The sequence below is a fragment of the Monodelphis domestica genome, chromosome 1 (assembly GCF_027887165.1).
Source record: "Monodelphis domestica isolate mMonDom1 chromosome 1, mMonDom1.pri, whole genome shotgun sequence".
NCBI classification, from domain to species: domain Eukaryota; kingdom Metazoa; phylum Chordata; class Mammalia; order Didelphimorphia; family Didelphidae; genus Monodelphis; species Monodelphis domestica.
In genome coordinates, this window is record NC_077227.1 from 503,163,699 (window position 1) to 503,184,023 (window position 20,325).

At 37.8% G+C, this 20,325-nt stretch overlaps 2 long non-coding RNA genes across 2 annotated transcripts in view; one reads left to right on the plus strand and one right to left on the minus strand.

Moving 5' to 3' along the window:
• Positions 1–17,135, plus strand: part of LOC103095881 (uncharacterized) — a 69,103-nt gene extending 51,968 nt beyond the window's left edge. Inside the window, exon 3 of the long non-coding RNA XR_008915436.1 lies at positions 16,896–17,135. This is a non-coding gene — a long non-coding RNA (uncharacterized LOC103095881). The remainder of the gene's footprint in view (positions 1–16,895) is intronic.
• Positions 1–19,920, minus strand: part of LOC103095418 (uncharacterized) — a 29,886-nt gene extending 9,966 nt beyond the window's left edge. Inside the window, exons 1-2 of the long non-coding RNA XR_001623342.2 lie at positions 19,729–19,920; positions 17,275–17,471 (exon numbers count right to left, since the gene is read on the minus strand). This is a non-coding gene — a long non-coding RNA (uncharacterized LOC103095418). The remainder of the gene's footprint in view (positions 1–17,274; positions 17,472–19,728) is intronic.
• Between the last annotated feature and the right edge of the window lie 405 nt (positions 19,921–20,325).

The following is a 20,325-nucleotide window of genomic DNA, read 5'->3' on the forward strand; positions in this document are numbered from 1 at the left end:
AGACTTATGTTCTGCATTTTTTTCCATACCAATATACAAAGACTCACAAAAGATATTTGCTTTCACTTGGTAGGGAAGAATTTTCTGTTGGAGTTGTTTTCCTCAAGGGTTCTGTCAAAGTCCACCCTTCCTTTTGAAAATCTTGAATAAAGATCTAGAGACAATCTGATTTAAAGAGAGCAAACTTGTCTATTTTGTGGATGACATACTTTTAACTTAAAAGTTTTAACTTAAAAGTATGTTTGAGGGACAGCAAATTTCTTTTGTGTGAGCTGTGTAAAAGGGGACATAAGGTATCTTAGGCTAAACTTCAATGGTACTTACCGAGAGTTGAGTATTTGGAATTTGTTTTAGCTGGGGGTTCTAGAAGCATTTCCCCAAAATGGATAGCAGATGTCCAAAAGCTAAGTGTCCCAAAGACTAAAAATAAGCTAAGAGGCGAGCCATTCTGGGGACACCAGGATTCTGTAGACAATGGATTCCTATAGTGAATATTGTATATATATTGTATATATATAGTGAATTGACCAAAGCACTTACAGATTTAACTAAAGATACAGAACCCAAACCACTCAAATTAAAGCCACAACATTACAGGCAAAAACTAAACTTAAGGAAGCAATTCTTTTTGCTCTAGCACTTGGGATCCCAGATTATGAAAAACCTTTTGTACCCTTTGTTTACGAACAGAAAGGGATGGCTTTAGAATTTTTATACAGACTTTAGGGTCAAATTATCACCCAATTGCATATTACAGTGCATAGCTAGATCCTATTGCAGCTGGGATAGCTCCATTTTGCATGAAGTGACTGCTGCTGCATTGTTAGTGCAGAAGTCTACAGACGTAGTTCTCAGGTGTCTGTTAACAATCATTTGTCCACACCAAATTGAGGCCCTTATTTTGAAATATTGCACTCAGGCTTTTTCTGATCAACATATAGCCAAATATGACATAGTTCTTCTTGGAAATGAAAACATACAAATCAAGAGATATAGTGTTTTAAATCCAGCCACGCTATTACCTGATTTGCCAACAAATGGGGAACCATTGCATGACTGTACTGAAGTAGTCCAATTAATAGAACAACTGATGAAGGATTTGAAAGATATACCACTAGACAATCCTGACTTTGTTATTCACAGACGGTTCGTCTTCCATGCAGAATTGTGTCCATTTTACAGAGACAGCAGTGGTCTCTGAGTTTGAGACACTGTGGTATGGTTTATTGCCCAAGAATATGAGTGCACAAGGGGCAGAGTTGATAGCTCTGAAATATGCCTATATGTTAGCTGAAGGCAAAAGGGCTAATGGATATACAGATTCTTGTTATGCATTCTCAATTTGCCATGCAGTGGGTTCCATCTGGAAGAAGAAAGGTTTTATTATATTGGGGAAAACAGATAGCTCATGTGGAGATTATCACAGATTTACTGGCAATTATTAAAAAAACCAAAAGGATTGGCTGTGATACACTACAGAGGCAATTTTTTTTGGCAGAAATCCAGTTTCTCAAGGTAATCATTGTGCTGATGTTACTGCTCATTATGCAGCACAAAATGCCTCAGCTTATATAATGAATTTCTCAGTCATAGAATTGGAAGAACTTGAAAGAACATATCTAGACTCAGAAATTCAAACATGGCAGCATAGTTTTGGTGCTAGGAGAGGGAATGGCATTTGGGTAACATCAACTGGAAAGCCAATAGTCCCAAAGTCATTTTCAATATATTTGCCAGGCTATTCATAATAAAGGCCATTTTGGGACACAGGCTTTGGTTGATACTATAAATAGAGTGTGGATAGCCCCAGGAATTAATACCATGGCAAACAAAATTTGTTCCAGCTATTCTATTTGTCAGAAATTCAATCAGGGTGTTTTTGAGAAAAGAGATCTAGCTTAAACTCCTTTTGAAAATCTGCAAATAGATTATATTACTATGCCCAAATCAGGGAAATATAAGTATTGCTTAGTATTGATGGATAAATTGACAAGATGGCCAGAAACATTATCATCTGCTAGGAACACTTCAGCATTTGTAGTTAAGATCTTGCTGAGGGAGATTGTTTCAAGATTTGGAGTACCAATCACAATTGACTCAGACACAGGGGCCCATTTCACAGATGGCATTCTAAAAGAAGTATATGAGAACTTAGGAATTTTGGCAAAGTTTCATGTTCTATACCATCCACAAAGTTCAGGTCAATTAGAAAGAATTAATAGAGAAATCAAAACTATGACATGGAAACTTTGCACCGAGATGCATCTGAAATGGCCAGACATCTTAGCCCTAATGTTATTCTATATTTGTACAAGACCAAGAACTAATATTTATGTTTAACCATTTGAAATGTTATATGGTCATCCACCTTTACAAGCCAAAAAGTTGTAAAACTGCCTATGCTCTGATGTTAGGGGGTGACATCCAGATAGCATCCTACAAGATGGACTAAGAGACCTGCAAGATATGGGACTTTAAGTTCAGAGTGGTCCTCTGGATTATTCACTTCATGACATCAAACCAGGTGACTCAATTTATATAAAGAATTTTAATAAAACTTCAGCAACACAATAATCATGGTTTGGTCCATTCACAGTAATTTTAACTTTGCCTTCTGCAATAAAAATTTTAGAGAAAGAGTTGTGGCTTCATTGCTCACATTTTAAAAAGGTTCCTAGAGTAGTAAAAGGAGAAGAAGGAAGAGATCAAGAAGAAGAAGATGAAGGAGAGGTAGTTGAGAGATTATCATGAGGCAACATGTATGCAGGCAAAAAGATCAAGGAAGAGGACAACAGATCAGATGGAGAGGACTGAAGAAAGAACACATCATGACAATTGCAGAGGAAGTATAGCAGACTGGACATTGGCAGGATGATGGACTTTTACTCAAGGATTTACTATAGAAATGGATGATAGACTGACATATATTTGGTTTGTAAGGTTTTGCATCATGTTGCACACAGCATATATTCACGATAGGTACATGCATCAGTACATATTATAAAGCAGATGGTGGAAGAAGACAGAAGAGGAGACAACAGGCAACAACACAAGAGGAGTATCTGAAGATTTGGTGAGTATGACTGTATCCAACATATACATTTAGGACACATTAATCAAAAGATATTCACATTAGATTATAAAGTCTTATTTGGATGAAATGTATTTGGGACATTTCACTCAGAAAATATCAGGACATATATAGGATTATGTAGATTTTGTTTTGTATTTTTTAGTATTATCAGAGGGCAGAGATTTTCTTACACACACATGTACATATCTGTAATATTTGTAATATGTTTTGTATATAGTATCTGTATCATAGTTTAACATAGGGTGAGCAAGTGTGTAAATAAGTATAAAATATGTAGATATTGTAAATATTGTATGTTGCTGTATATTCTGTAAACCTTAAAATTTCCCAGACCCTACTTTATAAGATTGGATTAAGACCATTCCCCATTTTGGCAGTGAACTCTACTTAAAGCAGGAATGTGAGAATTCTACTTTACCTACTTGGGTCTGCCCTAAGGGAAGATAAAGTTGTAAACCCTTTTCTGAACAATGAAAAGTACTTAAACCCATACTTTTCTTAAGCTAAGTACCTATAAAGGTCAAGTAACTTGTGAATTTACAAGGAACAGAGAACTGGAAAACTTATTCAGAGCTTTCCTGGTGTGAATTACTCAAAAATCCACACCTTCTTAGGTGTGGACTAAGAATGGGCGGTCCTTTAGAAACATCTACAGTGATTGGTAGATGTAAGGACTTAGGGGAGGTGACAAAGGAGATTTTGCCCTTGAAAATAAGAGCCCAGGGAAGAGCTGGAAAGTCATTCTGAAACATTCAGATTGGAGAGACTCATTCTGAGGAGACTGATTCTGAAACATTCAGATGGAGGAGGGAGCTGGTGAAAGCAGCTGAGATGCTGCTGGCCTGGTGTCATTAGAAATCCTTACTTAGACAGATCTTATGGTGAGTTATAAAAAACTGACTGATTTCTCTTTTAAGACTCAGGTCTAGGCCATATTGGCTTGAGGCCCTTCATACTTATTCCTTTCTTACTCTCTCTCTCTCTTTCTTTGATTACTCATTGTATTGTTAATTAAAATCTCTATAAAACCCAATTGACTTGGGTATTTGAATAATTGTTATATATTTCCCTTGCTCCCAAACATTTTAATTATCACAGTTTATGGCTCCCACTCTCTTATCTACAACTATTTAACGCTCAAAACTATTTTAAATCTAACAGTTTATGGCGACCTTACAAAGTTGGTGAGAAACCCTCAAAAGACTTCTGTGAAATCTCTTTCCTTTATCTCTTTGCCTTATTACTTGTCTATCAGTCAGTTTTGTTTTCTTTTTTTTAACTTGACTTCAAATTTACAGCTGCAAGAACGGGTGAGTAAAAAACCTTTTTTCTCCTTAAATTAAGCTGTTTTAGATCTTAGCAACAGGGCCCTAAGGTCCTAAATTAAGACTAGAAAAACCTGGGAAAACTTCTTTGGCCTTGTCCTGCTTCCCACGTTTTTTACTTTAGAAATATGGAGTCACAGACAGTTCAGTCAGACAGTTCAGAACTTAGTTAACAACTGGAGTTTCAGTAAATACTTTGTTCTTTTCTTAGTACAAGCATTGGTCTGCAGCTTACTTAGCAGCTGGCTCATCAGCCCCATGACCAATCTTATAAATACAGAATTCCTTGTCTCTCTGAAAGGGCTCATCACATGGAACTTATGGCAAAATCTAATCAACATACTACTTTCCCTTGAGTTTTTGATTGTTGTAATTTTAATATTGTATTTCCTTGAAGAACTCAATTCTCAGCCAAACCAACCAATTGCTCCCTCTCATATTCAACAAATGGAAAAACTAAATACTAGACAGGACCTTATAGAGGAAGGTCAGGGAGAGATTGTAACTTTTATAAGAAGCATTAACAGAGAGTTAAGAACAATATCAGAATCTCTGTCCCACCCTGCTATGGACAATAACCCTCTTAACGAACCCACCCCTCCCCCTGCCCCCTTGGCCTCAGAAAACTCAACTCTAATCAATCAACTCTGAATTCACACCCCACCCACGCTTCTGACCCAACACAATCAACTCTAAATTCACACCCTACTGGTACTTCTGATCTTAATCCCTCTACTTCACACCTTACTGATTCCTCCAATCCAAACACCCCTGTATCCTTTCACACTTCTTCCTTGGCTCCTCCTTCTCATCCTACACAATCTACTTTAAGTTCATATTCCAACCTAAATTCACATCCTACCTCTGAATTTTCTGGCACAATGGGACAACAACAAACCCTTCCTTTTAATGTGCCCAACTCTTCTATGTCTCAGACTTACCCAATTGAAAATGGAGCAAGAAACCTAGAAACAGGAGTACCAAATAATTTAGAAAGTTTATTTCCTTTAAGGGAAGTACCCACTTTTAATAAAAATGGAAACTTGATATCTGTAAGACATCATACACCTTTTACCCCTGAGGATTTAAAAAAAATTGAAGGAAGATCTTCCATCATTTGAGGATGAACCAATATTAATTATAAAAAAATTAGAGAACATATTTAGAACTTTTGACCCCACTTGGTTGGGTGTTGAGAATATATTAGAAGAATTATTAACAAAGAGAGAAAAAAATAAAATCGTCTCTCTGGCTAATCAAAAACGAGGTAGAAGAGGACATTATTGGCCAACTGAAGATCCACATTGGAACCCCAATGTTGAATTAGATTACACAAAACTAAACCAGGCCAGAGAAGCATTATTAACAGCCATGAGAGCTTGCTCTGATAGACCTGAAAAATGGTCAAAATTTGAAAAAACCCAACAACATATTGATGAAACACCCTCCCAGTTTATGGACAGACTTATTGACGTAGGGAATACATATATGGACCTTGATTTATCCAGAGAAAGAGACATTAGACAAATACATAGGCAATTTCTTAAGAATTGTTGTTCAGTGGTAAAAGACTACTTTAGAACTAGCTGTCCTAATTGGGACTCTATGGACCTCGATGAACTAAGGAGAGTAGCAACCTATGTTTATAAAGGTCGTGTAAAAAGACCTGAGGAAGACGATAAATCAGTGGAAGATTTAAAGAAAGAAATTGAAATGTTAAAGAGACAATTGAAAAATAAGGGAGAGATTATAGCCCCTTTGAGGGAATTCACAAATAAATAAATAACCTGCCACTTCTGTGAGAAGAAGGGCCACAAAATGATGGAATGTAGAACCTTTCTTAAGATGATTGGAAGGAATATGCAGTTTAATAATAGTTTTAGAAATAACTATAGAAATGATGATAATGGTCATAGAAACCAGAACAACTATAATGATGATAATGGTCATAGAAACCAGAATTTTAGAAATTTTAGAAAATATAATGATGATTATGGAAATAACTATAATGAACAAAAAAATAAGAACTTTAGAAACCAGAATTATAGAAATAGGAATTGGGAAAATAATGACAATGCTCCAAATGAAGAAAATGATAATACTCAACAACAATATATGAGAAATGGAGCTTGTCCAAAAAAAATACTCGAGGTGCAAATGCCCCTCAGGGGGGTGCCCTTCAGGGGGATGCTTTTCAGGGGGGTGCCCAAGGAATATCCCAAACACAATGAAGGTGTCGGGGGGGGGGGGCTGGGGCACAGGAACCAGAGAATACAACCTTTGATTTCCCAGACCCTGATGTCCTACTACCCGTTGTCCCTATCCACTGCCCTCCCCATACTAATGAACCCCATGTTACCTTGAAGGTGGGTAACACTTATTATGATTGCCTATTAGACACTGGAGCTACCAGGTTTGTATTGAAGAATGTACCAGATTTAAATTGTTATTCCGTTGATTCACAAAGTGTAATGGGAGTATCAGGAATACCCCAAAGAGTTGATAAACTTGCCCCTAGAATGGTGTCTGTAGGACCCCTAGAGGTACAACATTCCTTTCTTTTGATGCCTGACTCCCCTTTAAATTTGCTGGGGAGAGACCTTCTATGCAAACTCAGAGCCACAATAACTTGTTCACCAGATGGTTCTTTATCATTTGAAGTATCAGAGGAATCTTTAAATTTACTCCCTGTACTTCTCTCGGAAAACCAGGAGGCAAAAGAGCCTTCCACTTTTGAAATACCTAAAGATATACCGGAGTCTCTTTGGGCCACATCTTCTTCTGATGTAGGCTTACTTAAATCTGCTGTTCCTGTGCAGATAAAAACTAAATCTAGCCCACCTCCTTCTATCCCTCAGTATCCCCTCTCAAAGGAGGCAATTGAGGGTATTACACCAGTTATTAACTCATTAATAGAACAGGGAATAATAATCCCTTGCAAATCTGAATACAACACGCCCATCCTGCCAATTAAATCAAAAAAAGGGCCTGATGGCAAGCACCTCTATAGATTCGTACAGGATCTAAGGGCAGTGAATAATCACGTTATAAAGAGACACTCCTTAGTTTCTAACATACATACTATTATTTCATCTATTCCTAGCACAGCTACATACTTTACAGTAGTAGACTTGTGTTCAGCTTTCTTTTCCATACCTATACATGAGAACTCTAGACATATTTTTGCTTTCACCTGGAAGGGCTCACAATATACCTGGTGTCAGCTGCCACAGGGTTATGTCGAAAGTCCGAGCTTATTTGAGCAAATTTTGAGCCAAGACACAGACAATATAACATTTAAAAATAGCAAATTAATCAAATATGTAGATGATCTACTCTTGGCTTCAACAGATGCAAAAACATGTCAAGAAGATAGCAAACACCTTCTTTTGGAATTACACAAAAGAGGACATAAAATCTCTAAGGATAAAGTTCAGTGGTGTCTCCAAAAAGTAGAATATTTGGGATTCATCTTGACTGCGGATGCTCGTTATATTTCTCCAAAACGAATTGAGAATATTCAAAAATTGAGTGCTCCTACCACTAAGAAACAGCTGAGAGCAATTTTAAGCGCAACAGGGTTTTGCAGACAATGGATTCCTTGCTATGGGGAAATTACTAAACCCCTTATAGCATTAACAAAGGATTTGGTTCCTGAACCCCTCAAATTAGAGCCTGAACACTTGTCAGCTCTATCAGATCTAAAAAAGGCTATCATGTCTGCCCCTGCTCTAGGCATCCCAGATTACAGCAAGCCATTTACTTTATATATGCATGAGCGAAGAGGAGTAGCCTCTGGCGTGTTAACTCAGACTTTGGGACCTTCTCAGCACCCAATTGCTTATTATTCTGCCCAACTAGACCCAGTAGCAGCAGGAGCACCACCATGCTTTAGAGGAGTAGCTGTTACAGCCTTACTAGTAACAAAAACCATTGATTTAGTATTGGGATGTCCATTAACAATAATGTGCCCACATGAGATAGAAGCATTATTGATAAAACATAGAACACAGGCATTCTCGGATCAGAGAATTACAAGGTATGAAATAACCTTATTAAATAGTGAAAATATTACCTTGAAATGCTGTTCAACTCTTAACCCTGCCACCTTGCTTCCAGATTTACCTACTTCAGGAGAACCATTACATAACTGTGAAACATTAGTGTCCATGGCAGAAAAGCCTCGAGATAATCTCTTGGACACTCCCTTAGACAATGCAGATCTGATTTTATTTACCGATGGTTCCTCTTTTATGAGGGATGGCATATGTTACACTGGAGCTGCCGTCGTCTCAGAATTTGCCATTGAATGGTCAGCTTCACTACCTTCTAACATTAGCGCTCAAGAAGCAGAACTCATATATGCTTTTGGCATTTGCCACTCATTCAGAATGCTATGGCTCCAAAGAGGATTTTTAACCTCAGCTGGAAAATCTATAGCTAATGCAGAAATTATTAATGAAGTTCTTTCTGCTCTCCAGCTTCCTGAAGCCTTAGCTGTAGTTCATTGTTCTGCCCATACAGGCGGCACTGACCCTGTCTCTAGAGGAAATGATCGAGCAGATGCCGCTGCAAAGCTAGCAGCCATAGAAGGACCTGAATTAATTTTAACATTAACAACTACTAATGATTTAAATTTACCATTTTCCTATAATGAAAAGGAAGTGGAAAAATGGAAACAAAAATTTAAAGCAAAACAGATTAATGGAGTATGGGTGTCATCTGAAGGAAAGCCCCTGCTCCCTAGAAGTTTCTATAACCAAATTTGCCAATCTATTCACAAAAATGGTCATTTTGGCACCCAGGGCATTGTGGACTCTGTCAAGAGAGTATGGATAGCCCCTGGTAAAACTACTATAGCCTCTAAAGTATGTTCAGCCTGCTCTATTTGCCAGGCATATAACCAACATGCATATCGTGGAAAAGCCTTTGGGGGACATCCTCTGGCTTACACACCTTTTGAACATCTACAGATAGATTTCATAACAATGCCAAAGGCTGGACGTTATAAATTTTGTCTGGTCATAGTAGATCAACTAACCAGATGGCCGGAAGCATTTCCTACGACCCGAGCCACAGCAGATTTTGTTGCAAAGATACTTTTAAAGGAAATTATTCCTCGTTTTGGCCTGCCAGCACGTATTGACTCTGAAAGAGGGAGTCATTTTACCGATTCTGTCTTAAACCAAATATATTCTTGCTTGGGGATAACTCCCAAATTCCATGTTCCATATCACCCCCAGAGCTCAGGCCAAGTGGAGAGGATGAATAAAGAACTTAAGACTATGATTGGCAAATTATGCACTGAGACCCATTTAAAATGGCCTGAAATTCTCCCTCTGGCCCTATTTTATCTTAGAAGCAGGCCTAGAGGAGACTTACATATTTCACCATTTGAGATGCTTTTTGGACATCCGCCTAAACAGGCTAAGCCTTTCTCCCCGGCTTATACATCACTATTAGGGGGAGATATTACTATTGCTGCCTATATACAGGAGTTACAGCACAAACTATGTGAACTTCATGAATCCAGAGTTGCAGTACAAGCTGGACCATTAGACTTTTCTCTGCATGACCTGAACCCAGGAGATAAAGTTTATATCAAGAATTTCAAGCGAACTGGAGCAACTCAACCTTCATGGGAAGGACCATTCCAAATATTAACTACTCCAACATCTATAAAGATTGGAGAAAGAGACTCTTGGATTCACTGCTCACATGTGAAGAAAGCATCTTCTGCTGAGACTGATTGACTCTATCCTATCATATGAATTGTGACTCTATCTTATCATATGAATTGGAGATAATAATCCATAGACAAATGGATGCTGTTTTTTCAAGAACACATTGAATTACTGATTTTTTTCTTAATTTTTATTATTTCTTTTATTTTTTGATCAGAATATTTGATTTTTTCTCATTTTCTGTACTGAAGGTACACATAATTAATATTAATATTATTTTTTTCCTGCAGTAATACGAGTTTATATATATATACTCTTGCTATAATATCAATATATGCCTAAAAGCTTTAAACTATGGGAACCTGCCATTTATTGATAAAATATTATAGGACTGTGATTAATGTTTGTGTCTGATTCCAGGAAAAGGGATAAAAACAAGGAGCACAGACTAAACCTGAATAGTGCCAATAGAGCACACAAGATATATTAAAGTGAGACTCAAGGTTGCAACGCTTAACTTATGTTTAAGTCGTAGGACTTCCTTGTATCTACACTCTTTACAAAGTACTCAAACAAGTACAAAGCTTGACTATCATGCTGGCTCCCTATATCCCTGAGAATGACAAAAAAAAAATCAGACGAGGGAATGACATTTCCCCATAAAAATAGAATTCTAATTCTTTTCTTCTTATATTATGGCAACTTCCTGTAGTCTTGGCTACAAATGGCTAAGTGAAATATTACTGCATTCTGTCCTACATACTTGTGGGATAGAAATTACTTTAAACTGGACCTATACAAGGCCTATTTTGAATTTTTCTTATGTTTTTGATTATTTTTCTATTCTTTTGATAATTGACACATACACCCCCATAACTGAACATTGCATTCTGAGCTAAACTTGATATTTTTTAATACTTACTTCAGGGGGGATTGTATTTTAATTTAAAATCTAAGAATTTTTGAATTTTATTTGTTTGAGATTGTATTTTTATAAAAATCCAAGAATTTTGAATTTTGTTTAAGATTTTACTGTTATAAAAAATCAAAGATTTTGATTCTGTTCGAGAAAAGATCTTTAAGAAAGAAGCTTGAAACTTTTATATCCAGAGAATGAACTGTTGCAGAAGGATGCCGAAAACTTACACTTCATCAAGAAGATCAAGAATGAACTTTGGATATGATTGATTGAACTGAACTTTGATTGAACATTTATTGTAAATGTTCACATTTATGCCAAAAGGGACTGCTCCTGATTTGGCTTTCTGTCAATGCGCCCAGCAAAACATTGGTTTTGCTTTCTTTTCTTTTATATTTCGTCCCTCACTATTCTAATTTCTCTTAGAAAATTGAATATTGTGTATATCTATAGTTAGAAGTACATTTAGAACTACAAAATGATTATGTTAAATGATCAATGGGGAGACGAGTCTCCCAATGATCATCAGGGGGGATTGTAAACCTTAAAATTTCCCAGACCCTACTTTATAAGATTGGATTAAGACCATTCCCCATTTTGGCAGTGAACTCTACTTAAAGCAGGAATGTGAGAATTCTACTTTACCTACTTGGGTCTGCCCTAAGGGAAGATAAAGTTGTAAACCCTTTTCTGAACAATGAAAAGTACTTAAACCCATACTTTTCTTAAGCTAAGTACCTATAAAGGTCAAGTAACTTGTGAATTTACAAGGAACAGAGAACTGGAAAACTTACTCAGAGCTTTCCTGGTGTGAATTACTCAAAAATCCACACCTTCTTAGGTGTGGACTAAGAATGGGCGGTCCTTTAGAAACATCTACAGTGATTGGTAGATGTAAGGACTTAGGGGAGGTGACAAAGGAGATTTTGCCCTTGAAAATAAGAGCCCAGGGAAGAGCTGGAAAGTCATTCTGAAACATTCAGATTGGAGAGACTCATTCTGAGGAGACTGATTCTGAAACATTCAGATGGAGGAGGGAGCTGGTGAAAGCAGCTGAGATGCTGCTGGCCTGGTGTCATTAGAAATCCTTACTTAGACAGATCTTATGGTGAGTTATAAAAAACTGACTGATTTCTCTTTTAAGACTCAGGTCTAGGCCATATTGGCTTGAGGCCCTTCATACTTATTCCTTTCTTACTCTCTCTCTCTCTTTCTTTGATTACTCATTGTATTGTTAATTAAAATCTCTATAAAACCCAATTGACTTGGGTATTTGAATAATTGGGAATATTTCCCTGGCGACCACCTTATATTTGATTTTAAAATCCAAGACACTGTAGTGAAACATATTTCTGCGGTCAAAATTTACTCACCCTCTCTTATATCTATCACAATTTATATCTTCCACTATTTTAATCACTACAGTTTAAGACCTCAACCACTTTAAATCTCACAATTCTTATATATTGCTGTATATTTGTGTATATTTGAGTATGAATAGTTGCAAGAGTGCAAAATTTATATTTTTATAATCTATATATATTCATAAATTTGTACAGAAAAATTTCTACATATCTGTAAAATGTGTGCATAGTTAAAGGTTCCAAAGATAGGATTTTGGTAGGATAAGATAGTTACCATGTTTGACAGATTGTTATAAGATTTTTAGATAGATTAGTGTTACAGTGAAAAGTTGTTATTTTGTTTTGTTACTGTTTTGGAATTGTTGTGTACTTTGCATGTTGCAAATTTTGATGTTTTTGTTATATTTTGTTACAATCTGTATGTTGGGTTTTACTATTGTTATTGCAACTTTTGTATTTGTTTTTCTTTGTTATTGCTTATTGTAATTTCCTTTCCCCCTAATTCCTTAGTGTAAGGTAGATGATAAAGAGGAATAGATAGTTAAGTTTTAGATGAGAACTGTTTGTTTTATTTTTTATAGTGAGGAGCATATGACAACTCTGTAGATTTGATCAGATGCTCAGAGGGCAGAATGTAAGGATAAGTGATAAAGGATAGAGAAAAAATGCATAGATTGTCTTTAAGAGGAAATGAGAATTTAGATATAAACCCTGGGAGAAAATTCTGGAAGGAGAGGATGATCTTGGGAGTTTACTGGGTTTAACAGTCTCTCCTGATCTGGCTTTCCTCTGAGTTTGTCAGGAGGATCTTTTCTCTGGCATCACCTGGGAAAAGACTAATCTTATGGAAAGATTAGGAATTCCTGGGTTGGAGAACTGCCTTAGAGGAGACCTGTCTTTCCCTGAAGTACAGAGATCAACCTGTCAGAAACAACTTGATTAAGGTAACCCCAAGGGTTTTGTCACCTGAGACTTTGGGTTTACCTAGGAAGTCAACCCAGTTTTTGGGCAAGGACTCAGTACATCTGTGAGTCCTGCATCCTCTGCCTTTTAAAGACAATCTGTAGTATATAGTTAGTCAGATAGCTTTTTGGGGGTCTAGATAAGATCAGGGAGTGAATGAGAAGGACTTGAGAAGACCAGAAGAGCAAACTCTGTGAGGGGGAGTGTAGATTGGTGGGATAATTTATAGTTGTGTAGATTTGGGACTTTATTTATCATTTCTCTATCCTCAATAAACTTGTTTTTTATTATTATTTTTTATAATTGCAAGGGTTGTGTTTCACTGGCCCTGGAAGGTTCCTAGGTGGGTTTTTCCATTTCCAATTCCTCTAGGGTCTTTCCATTAAACTATCTCAATTTGGAGGTAGTTTTCTCTTTCAGAGGTGATATAAGATTTGAGCCTTGAAGGGAACTAATAGTTCCAAGTCCAGCCATGGGAAGGTAGGGGTAACTTCTTGTTGTTTGTCCTTCATTTTCAGAGAACCAGTGACATCGTGGGAGATCTTTTATCTTGCCAGCAAATTAGATTTAAGTGAGGCAGAGTTGTACTAAGTTGTCAGTCTCGGTCTCCCTTCCAGAGCTATCAAAGTCTAGTGGCAAGACAAAAGTCAGGACAACTGCAAAGGCCCAGGATGCCGTTGGTATCTTTGATATCTGACCAAACTCTAAGTGCTCCACAGTGCCTGCTTTAGCCACCTTTATGTCACCTGGAACAGATTGTGCTTATCCACCTCTTTTACCAGGAGAAGTCTTCATATGCTTGGGGTAGACAACCCTGTAATGTACATAAAAGTTTGAGGCTTGGCAGTTATCCTCCACCTGCTTTAAGCCCATCTACTGAGAGAGTTTTACTGGGGTGTCACCATTGCACATGCATGGAGATAGGATGTTGTATATACAATACAGCAAGTAGGCCATTTTGACTGGAACATAAGAGTATGTTTATCTGTCCTAAGGAGAACATAAACTCCTTGAAAGAAGCAGTTATTTTTCATTTTGTCTTTGTTTTCCTAGTGGTTAATGCAGAGCCTTGCATATATATAGTGGGTATGCTGCTTAAGGAATTCTTGTTGACTGGAGTGGATTGGATTTCTTGCTTTCCCTCTTGTCTTCCCTCACTCCTTCCTTGACTTGGGCCTGCCCGATCCCAAGCTGGGCAACCAGCTGGGAAGAATATCTTGGCTATTCACACCACTTGGATGAATAGACACTCACCAATTACATGCCTTCCAGTGAGATGGAGGACCACCAGGTCTTAAATCTGCACTGATATTGTGTCCTCAAGTTCTCTGAGCCTTACCATTTGCTCTACCAGTGCACCCTGAAGACCCTGGGATCTTGCCATTTGCACTAACACTGAACCCTTTAAGATTTCTGGACTTCACCATCCATTATGGGATGAATTTGTTTATATAACCTTCCCACCCCATTAGAGTGTAAACTCTTTGAGAGCAGGAGCTGACTTTTTCCCCCCTTCTGTTTGTACTTAATAGTATTTAAGCCAATAGTTGATATATAATAAGTACTTTAATAAAGGCCTTTTCATTGTTTCCTTTTCCATTTAATTCACTGATTAGCAAACTTTAAATACCTATAATAAATAATAAAACTTTGCTAGTCCCTGAGGGAAGATATAAAATACAGGGGAAATGAGCTTTTCCTTCTGAGAATTTATTTTTCAAAATTAATTTTTTATACCTTTACCTTCTCTCTTAGTATCAGTTTTAAGACAGAAGGGTGGTAAAGGCTAGGCAATTGGGGTTAAGTGACTTCCCTGGGGTCACACAGCTAGGAAGTATCTGGGATCAGATTTGAACCCAGGTCCTTCTGACTCTAGGCTTGGCTCTTGATGCACTGTGCCACCTAGCTGGTCCTTTTATGTTGTTTCTATTCCACTGAGGATTCCCATCAGCTTTGATTCCATATATTCTTTACAATTTTTTGACCATTTCAAGGATTCATAAAGCTGCCATTATGATTATAACCCATCTTCTGCATTACTATATATCTAAGAAGTTTGATTTGTCATTCCCCAGGAGAGCTTATCAGTTAGAGTTGTTACTCTGCCTTTGTAAAGTGGGTTCTCACTCTTTTTAAAAAAAACAACAACCCATATCTTCCATCTTAGAATCATTACTGTGCATTGGTTTCAAGGCAGAAGAGTGATAAGGGATAGGAAATGGGGGTCAAGTGACTTGCCCAGAGTCACACAGATAGGAAGTGTCTGAAACCAAATTCAAACCCAGGACCTCTCATCTCTAGGCCTAGCTCTCAATCCACTGAGCCACCTAACTTCCCCCTTGATTTTCAGTTGAGAATCTTGAAGGGAAGCACACTTATGAGGATTCAAGTCAGTGGCAGTAGAAAATCACCTTTAATCTCTCAGGGGTGTCATTAGAATCATGGGAAGGGGTAAATATAATCGAGTTCTAGAGATCTGACTTATAAGTAGAAGTAAGAGTTTGGATAAAGATACTTGGGGCTCACACAGGCTATACATATGTCAATAACATTTATATAATTGTTTTCACTTATAAAGTGCTTTATTTACATTTTTTTAGTGAAGATAGCTAGATAGATCAAGGCAGGTACACTAAACATGGCAATTGTGGATTTCAGAAAGACATTTGACAGAATCTCATGATAATTTTGTGGACATGTTGATAATAAGAGTTAGATGGTTTCAAGCTATTTGACTGAATATTAAGAGTGCCAATTAATATATTAGTGGATGGAGGGTGGTATTAGAGTGCCACTAAATTCTATTACTGCCCCTGTTCTGTTGAATAATGATGATATGATATATCATCATTGATATCAATAATGATAAAACAAGTGATCATATTTGGATAGTATTATAAGGCTTAAAGACTTGAAAATGAAGATATAGGTAGCATGCTTATCAAATATACAGACATACCAAGCAAGAAGAGATATAGCTAAGAAGTTGGAAAACAGGATCCCAAAAGATCTTAGAAAGCCATAACGATAGCTTTCTCTAGGGTGCCTGAAATCTAGATTCCAAACTGCTCTCCCTTGCCTGTTTTAGAGATATCACAGAGCAATAGCTTTGGGTGGAATAGCTTGTTAGGGACTAGACTGGAGGCTGAAGACTGAGGATTCTCCCAAGGGGGGCCTTAATAAATTATTTTGTGCCTTTTAAAATTTAAAAAGTGTTTTTATTACATGATGGAACTAATCTGTTCCAACTACTAGTTTAATTACTGTGGCCAGCTGAGTAGCTGATTCTAGCTTGGTATTTCCTACAGTTGGTTACAGCAGGTTCAGTGTCGTGGAAATCAGGAAAACCAGGGGGCCAGGTAAGAAAAGGCCCTGGGATAATACTTATCTATCTCTACTCTTAGAAGAAAAAAAAAGCATACCTTGCAAGTATCAAGTCTGATAGAAAGGATAGCAGATCATTTCCAGAGCTTAGTCCAGGAAATGAAGTCAGATGAAACTATATACTATACTCTATAAACTATACACCCCTGCATCTTTACACAGGATCTGGGCCAATGTGGGTCAGCAAGAAGCATTATGGTCAAAGGACAAAAGCTGTCAATCCTGAACAAATGTTACAACATGAGACTTACAGGAAACCTGACATTTCAGGTGACACAGGACCATCAGAAGGCCATTTCTCTCTTTCCAGTAACATCTGCTGGGAAACAGAAGCACTGTTCATCTTCAGAGGTAACACTATATCTTGAATGTCAGGCTGGGAAATGGTCACACACATCTAATCTTCTGGGTCAGGGTTGAGATGTCTGTAAAGTCAGGACTTCCTTTCTCTATGGGTCTGGGGAGCCTGGCCACTGTCTGAAGTGAGAGTGTGAAGGGGCTACTCCAGGTGTGTCTCATGAGCCCCTGTAGAGTCACCCACCTCTATCACACTGTCCAATTGGACAGAGACAGATGCGACCACTCCATGGCATTATTTGGCTGAGAAACCTGGAACCTGGCTGCCTGGCAGTCTTCAGACCTTCCTGGGAAAGATGTGAAAACCTCAGAACAGGGTAGAGATCTGGCCTTGCCCTGGGTAGGGCTTCAGATGGTAGTCACTCTGTCCTCTTCAATCAGCTATAAGAATTGAGAAGATGGAGTTAATTCAACAATCATTTATTAAATTCTTACACATGAAAAGCATTGTGCTAGGTACCAGAGGTACATGAACACTAATGAGATTGGCCAGCTCTGAAGGAGCAAGCCCTCTCCTGGAAACTGAATATGGTTAAATGAAAAAGTCTTATACTTCAAAGAATCAAGTAGACAAGTATGAGAAAGGGAGAAATGGTTAGACCTCAGTTCCCATGAGAAAGACCTAAGGGTTCAGTGAACTACAGGTTTAATATGAGTTAATGGTGTGACATGGCAATCCTAACATAGAGAACAAGAAGGGTGATAACCCCCCTCTGCATTTGTTAGATTGTAGTTTGAGTATGGTGTTTTAGTTCTGTCACTTTTAGGAAGGACATTGCTAAACTGGACTTGGTCCTGTAGGAGGGTGACCAATATGATGAAGGAATTGGAAAGTAGTGGAGAGCCAGGAAGTGTTGGGTTCAAGTCTGTACCACATTTCCTAGCTGTGTGACCTTGAGCAAAGTCACTTAATTAACCCCTACTGCCCAGCCCTTACTACTCTTCTGCCTTGGAAACAATACTTAATATTGATTCCAAGACAGAAGGTAAGGATTAAAAAAAACAACAAAAGAAATTGGAAAGAGGATTGTTTGGGGGAACTAGGAATATTTAATCCAAACAAAAGAGGAGTCAAGAGGAGGGAGATGTTATATTTGTCTTCAAGTTTTAGACATGAGCTTGACCGAAGAAACCAGACCTAAGAGCAATGGATGGAAACTAGTGAGACAGATTTCAGTCAGATGAAATAAATAACTTCCTTCTAATTAGAGCTATCCCAAAGTATGCTGGGCTGCTTTGTATGGTAATTTGTTCCTCATCAATGTAGGTCTTTAAGCAAAAGCTAGATGAATGCAAGTTGTGGATATTGTGGTGATTCTTGTTCATATAGGGTGTGGTTGTATATGACAACCTCTAAGGTCCCTTTTGGCTCTGATATTCATACGCTTGAACTTCAAATAATAACCAGACTTAGTTATAGAGAGAGAGAAAATAGACAGATAAAATGTTTATTACACAATTATTATATACTCTACATTTTGCTAAGTGTGGGAAATAAATACAAGTATAAGATGGTCCTCACTGTTGAGGACTTTATAATGGGGAAAGACAACACATAAAAGGGAACAAGAGAAGGGTCAGAAGCATGGGGATGAAGGCATGGTGTGCAGAGAGCCAGGAAGTGACATGGAGGTCTGGCACTGGGCAAGAGAAGAGCAAAAGCTCACCTATTCAAACCTAGAGAATAGGAGTAGACTCCAAGATTATGGGATGATGGTTGGAGTTTAGGCACACCAATGAAGAGATAGCCAGGAAGTTGTATGAAAGTTTGGTTTTGTATTAGATAAAGTGAGAATTGGGGATCCAGGGCAGAGTCCAAGGTTGTGGTAGAGGGAAGATGAATAATTCTGGATTGTTAGAGTTAAGCAGAGAGAGATGGTTTGGAAGTGGAATGGAGACCTAGTTCCTAATTCATTTACAAAAAACAGGTGGCCCCAAGGATGGAGACCAAGGTTGGAGTGGAAGGGAGATGAATGATGCCCAGAATGAAAGCAGCATGGTGAAGGAATGACTGGGAAGTAAAACAATATAGATTATACAAAGAAATGGTAGAAATCATGCAACATATTTCAGGCTATAAAAATTTAGTATCTAGGAAAACCATGACCTAGTGCAGTGATGGTAAATCTTTTAGAGACCTTAGAGACTGAGTGCCTAAACTGCAACCCTCATGCCACATGTGAGCCTCCCTCCTTACCCCAGACAGGGGTAGGGGGAGGAAGTACTTCCATTGGCCTGCTGGGCAGAGGGGCAGGTTATATGAGAAATGCCCTCAGGCGAGCATGGAGAGGGGAGAGGAGCAGTCCTCTCTGACATGCTTGGCACATGTGCCATAGATTTACCAACATGGACCTAGTGGCTAGAAGTATACAGTAGAAACTGTCTTTCATTCATGGACTGACAGACCACAAATGCCCATACTACAAATAGAGACCTCCAAAAAAAATATGGTTGAGAGCTCAACTAATAAACTTTACCAGAACTGGAGCATTATCATGAGCAAAGTTGTTGCCTCAAATCATCTGGGAATAACATTGTTCCACCCAACTTAAAAACAATGGTTTTTAAAAATAGATGTTGCCATTCCAAATACTCATCTCCAAACTATATGAAAAAACAAACAAACAACAAAACTAACTTTTCAAGATATAGGGATGTATTAGAGTAGATCTAAACCATGTGGGAACAGGATAAGGTGCAAGACATCCCTGTTGTGATATTTGTATTGGACTTGTACTGAGGATACTTTTGAGGAGCCTTTCGAGTATGAACTTAAATCCTACTACTTTTTCAGTTACAAAAAGCAGTTATCTTGTTTTACTGTTCAGTAGTCAATAGAATGTTAAACATATAAGAATGGTAAGGTAGTGACTTGACCCAAACCACTTCTATCAGAAATGCATGGAAGCAGATGAGAAGAATGAGATACTCGTAATCATTAATGTTTAATCAGTGCTTTAAGATTTGAAAGTCATTTTATGAGCATTATTTCATAGGATCCTTATAAAAACCCATAAGGTCAGTACTAAAGATATTATCATTCTCATTTTATGATTCAAGAAAAAGGCTGAGAGTGGTCACAAGGTCATATTTTTAGAGCTAGAAGGGTCTTAGAGATCATCTAATCTATCCCCTTATTTTATAGATAATCCCAAAGGGATTAATTATCTTGCTTAAGGCAACTCCCACCCAGGATCCCCACATTCCACATGTTTTTCTAGCAGATATACTTGGA